At 56.7% G+C, this 9,091-nt stretch overlaps 1 protein-coding gene across 5 annotated transcripts in view; it reads right to left on the reverse strand.

Annotated features, from left to right (window-relative positions):
- Positions 1-1,175, reverse strand: part of LINGO1 (leucine rich repeat and Ig domain containing 1) — a 191,234-nt gene extending 190,059 nt beyond the window's left edge. For all 5 annotated transcript variants that reach the window (XM_059371781.1, XM_059371780.1, XM_059371777.1 and 2 more), the window contains exon 1: positions 114-1,175. The gene's annotated coding sequence lies outside the window, so the exon portion shown is untranslated. The remainder of the gene's footprint in view (positions 1-113) is intronic.
- Positions 1,176-9,091: the final 7,916 nt, after the last annotated feature.

Below are 9,091 nucleotides of genomic sequence, written 5' to 3' on the forward strand. Positions count from 1 at the left end.
GCCCAATCAGAGGCCGCGCACGCGGCGCTGCCGGCGGGCTGACACCCCAGCTCCCCGGCCTGCGCCCCGGCAGCCCCGGCCCAGCTGCAACGTCCCGGCCTGGCTGCACTCACCGTCCCGGGCGCGCACTTTGCGCGCCGCTCCGCTCCGGGCCCGCATTCCCCGGCTCGGCTCTGCTCCACTCCGGTTCCCGCTCCGGCTCGGGTTCCCGCTCCGCAGGGCTCGGCTCCGAGATGGTGGCAGCGGCAGCGAGCGAGGCAGGGAGGGCGTGTGCGTGTGCGTGTGTGTATGTGTGTGCGCGCGCGGCGTGTGCGTGTGCGCGGGAGGGCCCCGCGCTCCCCTGCGCGCCCCACTCCTGCCTCCTGCTCTCCACGCTGCGATGCCAGCAGAATCCCTAACGCGCGCTCCCACCCACCCGGGCGCTCACACTCGCACACACACGCGCAGCCCCGGGCGCGCACACATCCCCGCCGCCGCACACCCGGTTCCGCACTCCTGGGGCGCTCACAAAGGCCCCCTTGCCCCGGCCCGCCGGAGCCCCCGGAGCGCGGCCCGCGGGGCCTATGGACTGGCCCTGCGTCCCTTTCCCGGCGGGCCCGCCTCAGGTCCCCCGCCGCTTCCAGAGGGGGCCCCTCCGGCTTCCCCGCTCCCCCACCATGTCCGGCCGGGCCGTACTCGCCTCCCGAACCCCGGCCGGGGCGCCCAACTCTGGCTTCGGGCGCTCCCACCCGAAGAAGCCGGCCCCCTCCTCCTCGCCTGCGCCGCCGCCCGTGCCGCGTGTTCTCTCACTCCTTTCTGCACCCCCCCCCTTCCTGTCCCTGCCTCTCCTTTTATCTCTTCTCTTTTCTCCCACCTGCTCCCCGTTCCCTGTCCTTTCTCTCTCCCGCTGTCTCTCCCTCTATCCTGCCGCCGCCCTCTCTCGCGCCCCCTCCTCCCCACCGCCCTGCGCTGCCTCTCACATTCTCCGCATTACACTGGGCGCCGCCCGCCTCGCCGGGCCCAGGGTTCGAGAGCTCAGCGGGCGGCGAGGGGACCTGCCGCGCCCGGCCCCGCCGCCACCTCCGCTCTCCGCTCGCTCCGCGGCTCCTGCCTCTGGCCTGGCGGGCGGCGACGTCCCGCTCTAGCCTCGGCTGTCGCTGACAGCTCCCATCTCGCCCGGGCTTAAAGGGATAGCGCACCGGGCTCGACCTGCCCCACCCGCGGGCGCCAAGGAGGGCAGCCTCGCCGCGCCGGAACTCTCCCGGGCGGTGGCGCAGCCGGGGCGGTGCGGGCGGCGCCCTGTCAGCCGCGGTTGATCCCGGCCCTCCGGGGCTGGAGGTGAGTCAAGGAGAAGGGCGGTTGGGAGCTGTCCGGACCGTGCCATCCAAGGGGCGCGCAATGCTTGTTGGCGGCTAAGCCTAGGGGCAGGCTGGGGTGTGGGGCACTGCGTCCTGGGCGCCGGAGACTGCGGGGCCAGGAGGAGGGATCAGGGAAACAGCTGTCCGGATCTGAGCCCAGGATGAGGACACCTGTCATGCTGGAGGACAGGGCTCATAGGATGGCCTCCCACTCCTGCTGTGTGACCTTGGGCAAATGCCTGCCTCTCTCTGGGCTTCAGTTTACCCTTCCTTGGAAGGACATTGGCTTACATCATCTCTGGGGCCATGCCGAACTCTGATACGGTGTTAGATCCCATAGGAGAAGGAGTCCCAAGCCAGCCCTTAGCACTCAGAATCCCACCCACTCCTTGCCTTGAGAGCTGGGGCAAGGGCAGAGGCTGCACTCCTTCCCGCCCCACCCTCACCAGCCCTGCTCTGCCTCCTCCCTCATTCTTTGACCTTTCTCTCCACCCTCATCCGGGGAACACGGCAAAGTTGAGAGGTACAAGGACCTACCAGGGACAGCACACTACAGTTTATAGAACTCATTCCCATCCAAGATCTCCCTGGAATTTCATGATGCCCCTGAGAAATAAAGTTTAAGTTCACCCCTAAGGCTTCCTGTCAGCTTGATCCTGAACAGGCCTGATGCATAAGCATTTCATCTTCTGTGTACCCCACACCTACTTCCACCCCAGACAGACCCTCACTCTCCAACCTCCGCAGAGGGATGCCCATTTGCTTACTAAGCATCTATTATGTGTCCCATCCTATGCTAGATACTGGGGACACACAGATGATTTAGACACAGTCCTGCCCTTAAAAACATGAAAGAACAGGAGATAAGATGGACTTTGGGGGATGGAGGAAGTCCAGGAAAGCTTCTGGAGAAGGTGGCATTGAAGCCAGGTATTGAAGGATGAACCGGAGTTGGTCAGGCAGAAAGGAACCAAAAGGGCATCCCATGCCAAGAGAAGAGCATCTGCGAAGACATGGTAGTGGAAAATAGGGAAGGATGGGTGTATTTGAGGAAAGAGAAGCTATAAGAGCCTTGAATTGATGTGTTTCAACTTTGTTCTTGGGCAGCAACAGAGCTGCCACTTAGCAAATCCAGGCAGAAGTCCTCCCCATCTCTCGGCTGTCACAGAGGCATGGCTAAGGTCTTCCAGAATCCAGAAGCTTTTGAAAGGAGCCTCCTCTCCTCTCCTAGCAAACCCAGTCCCAATCTCTGCTCCTAGTTCTGCTGCCAGATGCAGCACAGCCTCCCCCTGCTGACGGGAGCTGGAAATAGGAGAAATCCAGGCTTTGCTCTGGCTGTGATGTGAGTCCAGAGAGAGCCGAACTTTGGCGCCCCCGCCCCAGCAAGGTGCCCTGCAGAGTCCACACTGTGGTGATACCCGGTGCCACTTCCAGCCTCAGTGTCCTCCTCTGTACAATGGGAGTAAAAATACTCAGCCCCCAAGGAGGCTGGTGAAGAATTCGTAAAGAATAATGCACACAGGGTCCCCCGGGTGGTTCAGTGGGTTAAAGCCTCTGCCTTCGGCTCAGGTCATGATCCCAGGGTCCTTGGTCATGGTCTCAGAGTCCTGAGATCGAGCCCTGCATTGGGCTCTCTGCTCTGCAGGAAACCTGCTTCCTCCTCTCTCTCTCTCTCTCTGCCTGCCTCTCTGCCTACTTGTGGTCTCTGTCTCTCAAATAAATAAGTAAAAAAATCTTAAAAAAGAAAAAAAAAAAAAGAATAATGCACACAGGGGCACCTGAATGTCACAGTCCATTGAGCGGTCTGCTCTTGGTTTTGGCTCAGGTCGTGATCTCAGGGGCCATGAGATCGAGCCCTGCATCAGACTCCCTGCTCAGTGAGTTGTCTGTTTAAGACTCTTTCTCCCTCTTCCCCTCCTCCCTGCTCCCACACGCTATCTTTCTAAAATAAATAAATAAATCTTAGAAAGAAAAAAAAGAGGGGCTCCTGGGTGTCTCAGTTGGTTAACCATCTGACTCTTGGCTTTGGCTCAGGTCATGCTCTCAGGGTTGTGGAACTGAGTCTCACATCAGGCTCTGTGCTCAGTGCAGAGTCTGCTTGAGATTCTCCCTCTTCCTCCTGCTCTCTCTCTCTCTCTCTCTCTCTCTCAAATAAACAAACACAATATTAAAAGAAAAAAAAAGAGGGAGAAGAATGCACATGAATGACCCAACACAGTAGGTGTTCAGCACATGTCATTTTCTTTCCCCACACCTGAGCTTGGCTTTATGGCCTATCCCAAAAGCCCCTACTGTCTTCCTATTCCCTCCTTTCCTGACCATTTCTCCTCTGCCTTTGTAACAGACTTCCTGGGGGCCTCAGGGGAGATGAGCTCACAGCTGTTGCCTGCTGTGGCTCAACACACCTCCTGAGGAGTCTTCCCAGGGCCTCCAGGTGGACCCCAGGGAAGCCAAACAGAGACAAACAGCCTTTCCCCGGAGTGCCTGACATCCAAGCAAAGCAACAGTTCCAGTCCGTTTCTCCCACTTTACTGTTGTGGGAGCCATGCAGCCTTTGTGTCTATGCTTGGGAATTTATGCCCCCAACTTTGCTGTGCAACCTCAGATAAGTAGCACACCGTCTCTGAGCCCCAACTTCCTCCCTAAGTTGCCCAAAGGGGCCATAAATGTAACTCACTTATTTTCCTTCCGCAGCTCCAGGCCTCAGCCTTCTATCCAAGAGTTCCACACAGAGGCAGGCAGGTACAGAGGTCTCTTTGGGAACCCCTTGTATCCAGCCCCTGTGCTGGCTGGTGGCCGGGAGCTATTGTCACCTCTGGCTCCCAGCAGGCTTTACAGAGAGACGAGGCATGAGTAATGAACAGGCCCACTTAGAGGAATCACTCCCCACTGCCAGACAGCAGCATCTGGAGCCTGGGGGCCAAAGGCTGGGGGTGGGCCAGTGTGGGCAGCTCCAGGAAGGAACTCCTTCCCCAGAAGTTGGGGATTGACTGCTTCCTGCCACGAGGGCTGGGTCAGTGCCCCTGCAGATGCCCACCCAGGGCTCCTCTGCTATTTTTAGCTCTCTGCGTAGGCCAGTGGGGGAGACTCTGGCAGAGTCCCAGACCCCATCACCAAGGCAGGTCCAGCCTGGAGCCAAGAGACCTACATGGGGTCCCAGGAGGCAGTGGGCATTTCCTGCCTGCCTTCTTAGCCAACCCCAGGCATCCTGGGTCAGGCTGAAAAATAAATAGGGTCACCCAAGATTCAGAGAACGGCCCCACCCAGCCAGGCTGTCTCAATGCGTCTCACATCCCAGCTCCCCACCTCCAGTCTTTCCCCCAGATGCCTACTACTGGGCTGGCACAATCCGTCTAGCTCTCAAGTCCTTCCACCCCTGAGCAGCCTTCCTCAACTACCCCCTGCCCGCTCCAATCTCTGGCCTCCTCCTTATTCTTAACCGACTATGTGGCGGGAATCTTCATTTACTGGCTCACCCTCGCACCGATCCTGGTGGTGTTATTCCCTTTTCAGAGAAGGAGGAAACCAAGGTTTGGTGTGAAGTTTCAGGATTTTAACTGAGAGCTGTTGTTTTTCATTCTTTCCACAAATATGGTTTTTGTTTTTGTTTTTTAATTTTTTAAAAGATTTTATTTATTTATTTATTTATTTATTTGCTTATTTAAGAGGAAGAGAGCTTAAGCAGGGGAAAGGGCACAGGGAGAGGGAGGAACAGACTCCCCGCTGAGCAGGGAGCTCGACTCAGGGCTTGATCTCAAGATCCTGGGATCATGACCTGAGCTGAAGGCAGACAGTTAGCCAACTGAGCCACCCAGGTGCCCCTCTTTCCACAAACATTTATCAAGGGCATACTCCCCACCCGGCGCTGTGCCGAATGTGGAGAATACATATCAGAGAACTTAGAGTCTAGGGGAAGAAAAAGGATTCAAACCACTGTGCAAAGAGTGGTGGAATTATACCTCGGACAGGGCTATGAAGAGTTATGGGGCTGGTAAGTGGAGGCCCAGGCTGGTCTTGGGAATCAGGAAAAGATAGGATGTGACATTCGACCTAGCCCCAAGAGGTTGGGTAGACATTAATTTGTAGGAGTGGGGCTACAGAGAGAGGGAACAGCACATGCAAAAGCCCTGCAGTGAGAGGAAGGAAACCAAGCCCATGTTGTCAGAGCATGAGAAGAGACAACTGATGATGGGGCTGCAGGGGGGATGGGGCCGGGACCACAGGTTCCAGAAGGCCCTGTCAGAAGTTGAGAGTTTAGCCTCGGGGCTCAGCAGAGGGAGAGAAAATCCCCTTGAAATAGCGCTTTTGGGGGCGCCTGGGTGGCTCAGTGGGTTAAGCCGCTGCCTTCGGCTCAGGTCATGATCCCAGGGTCCTGGGATCGAGCCCCGCATCGGGCTCTCTGCTCAGCAAAGAGCCTGCTTCCTCTCCTCTCTCTCTCTGCCTGCCTCTCTGCCTACTTGTGATTTCTGTCTGTCAAATGAATAAATAAAATCTTTAAAAAAAAAAAAAACTTAAAAAAAAAAAAAGAAATAGCGCATTTGGGAAGGGCTGGGGAAGGTAAGCTCAGGAATGAAGGAGGGATGAGAAGGCAATAGGCCAGCAACGAACTCCAAGCTGAATTGGATCCTATGGCCTTTGGTTTTCCCAAGGGTATAATTCTTCACTCCTCGTGTGTCCCTAGGTAGGAGGGAGGATAAAGGAAGCTGGCAGCTCGAGCTACTCTACCAGGGGCACTGACCCCTTGTCAAGCATTCTCCTGGGAACCTGAGATCATCACCAGTGGGGGACACAGACACATGCAGCAGGAGGGGTGGATGTTGGGGTCTTGTTCCTAAGAGATGGGATTGGAGTTGCAGTTTGGGAGGCCAGTGGGGTAGGAGGCATTTGGGGACCTGGGAGGTCTCAATGCTATGGCAGGGGTCGGGGGGAGACCGACCTGCCATTCAGCTCCCACTCACAGAAAGTGTGCTCTGTGCCAGGCCATGGGGCCCTGCCCTCAGGAGACTCACAGGCTCTGGGCAGACAGGCACTTGCACAGCCCCTTCCACAGAGTAAGGCCAGGGTTCCAAGTTCTGGAGAGGGCACGGGTTGGTGTGGGGGGCTGGAGGCCAGCAGCGTCAAAGAGCTGAGAGTCAGGAGTCCCTAGAGCCTGGTTCTGAGCCTCAGAGGGGAGCAGGGAGTCCACAGCCCTCACTGGGCCAACATGGGCCTGATCTGGCTCTCCTAAAATGGCCACAGAAAGGCAGCCCTTGAAGGAGCCTAGGCATTCACAGGGGTGTAGAGGGTGGGGGGCTAGGGAAGGAGGAATGTGCGGGTGGGGTGGAAGGACACAACTGGGTCTGGGTCACTTCTGATGCCTTGGCACCCACCGCACCCACCAGCCCAGGCCTGGCCACTGCGGGGCTCCAGGGAGCATGTGCTGGCCACATGAATGGTGCTCGAATGCAGAGAGGGGGCAGGAGGGAGGACTGCAGAAAAATCAGAAAGCACCCACACTGTCGAGGAGTGTGTGCTGCTGGGAGGAGGCAGGACAGGGGATTCAGGCCTGGTCACCAAGTCCTTGATGCCATGGGAGGATGATTGGACTTTGAAGGGTTTTAAGGGGAGGCAGACAATCAGATCAGAATTTGTGGATATTCCCTCCGGCTCCTTTGAGGAGGATGGAATGGAGGAGGTGAAACTGAAGGACTAGAGCCTAGAGAGGAGGCTATGGGAGTCACCCAGGTGAGAAGATGCCGGTGGGGTGGAGCAGTCCAAGGGTAGATACTTGGGAATTCAAGAGACACTCACCCCCTGGTGAGTGTCGGGGGGAAGGCAAAGAAAGGAGGGGGTCCCCAAGGTCTTTTCCACAAAACCACTGCAGTTGAACTATAAGCTGACTCCCGCCCAGTTCACAGCCCCGTTCCAGGGAACCCTCACACCAGCCTCTCTCTACTGTCTGCAGAGTGCGAGGAGCCCCACGGTGCCCTTCCCAGACCCCTGCAGGCTGAGACTCGCCCCCCTGCTGCTGGGGGTAATAAGTGAGTGACTTGCCCACAGTTGCCCAGTGGTAAGTGGTAGGTCAAAGCCCAGCTGGGGAGGTCTGGGCCCCTGGCCAGCTGAAGATTGGAGAAGAGTCCGTCCCCAGGGAAGACCAGTCCAGACCATACGCCAGTGCAAGAACCCAGAGGGAGTTATTCCATCTGCCTCTCTCTCCCCATTCCACAGATGGGGAAACTGAGATCAGAGAAGGGACCAGACACCCAGACTCAAAATGTCAGTTGGTGATGGCCCCATGAGTATTCCCTGGGGTTCTGCTTCCCAGCCCATCCTGAGCGTTTCCTCTGGACCAGAGTGATGCTATCTTCCTGCCTGCCCCCCTTTCCAAGCCCAGCACCAGGTCTCAGGCTGGGGGACCCAATTGTGTTGACCCCTACTTGACTTCCCAAGGTGGGAACGAGGTGCCTGCAGCTCCGAGGCCCATGATAGACACCACTGCGACCGCCTGAGCTGTCCAGTCCCGGCCTGGAATTGGGCTCAACTCAACCAGGCGGCCAGGCAGGCATCTGACTGGCACAGCAGAGCAAACAGACGGGAAGGAAATCAATTTGAGTGTTTGATTAATTTTAATTTTTAATTTGCACGGAGAGTAACGCACCCCATTTGACACTGCCTACTCACTGCGAGCTGCTGGCACTGACCGTGGCCGCCGCCACTGCAGCTTACTGGGCCCAGCGGCTCCCTGCCCTTCTGCTGGGCAAGCCAACACTTCAAATGGCAGGCCTGCCTTCTGTGAAGCCAGGGGGATAGGACCCCTCCGGGGACCTGCACCCCTTCTGCCTAGGAGAGAAAGATCTGGTAGGGGCCCTCCATGCAAAATGGGCAGGACCAAAGATGTGCTCCCTCCTAGGGAGATGGGCAACGTCTCTTCCAAAGTCAAGGCACTAATGGACTTTCAGGTGTGGTGATGGGCCGATATGGGGGCCAACGGAAATTCTCTGTGTAACTCAGCTGGGAGATGGTAAGTAGTCACCCAGGCCACCTGGGTGCAACCCTATACCTAGAGGCAGATCTGTCTTAAAACTGGTACAGTCCCAGCTCTTGTGTTCTGTGACTTCAAGGGTCAGAGCTCTGTTGTCTCTTCATTTATCTGGTATTTGACCACACACACATGGGATGGGGAAAACTGGTCTTAATTGAGAGAGACTAAGTCCATCGCATTGTCTAGCTCCTGGCCCTTCCCTCTCCCCAGACCTGGCCTCATGCCATGAGAGCGCTATCCTATGGGATTGATTGAAAACAAAGACCACGGAGTAAGGCACACCTTGTTGGAATCTTGGCTCTGTCACAAGCTGTATGACTTTGGGCAAGTCACATCATCTTACTAAACATGGCCTTCAAGGACCCTTCTGACTACGCTTCTGTCTTGTTCCCCTTCAGACCTCACCCTCTCTTGGTATTCAGTGACCTCCTCCAGGAAGCTGTCCCTGATTAAGCCTTCTTTTCTCCCCACCACTACTATTCCCGGATGCTGGGCCTGCCCTGAACATGAGCCCTCTCTGGCCCCTTCTTGACCTTCAGTGGCTTGACTATACACTGCATACTCTGCCTCAAGCTGCATGAGAATGTGGCCCTTGATAGGAATAATCCTGGTTCAAATCCAAGCTCACCTCCATGCTGGTTGCTTAAGCCCATCCCTTAAACACCTTAAGTCAAACAGATCCAAAACTGAACTCATGATTCTTCCCCAAAGCCACTATTGTCTCTTTTTCTTC

Source organism: Mustela nigripes, chromosome 13 (genome assembly GCF_022355385.1).
Source record: "Mustela nigripes isolate SB6536 chromosome 13, MUSNIG.SB6536, whole genome shotgun sequence".
NCBI classification, from domain to species: Eukaryota; Metazoa; Chordata; class Mammalia; order Carnivora; family Mustelidae; genus Mustela; species Mustela nigripes.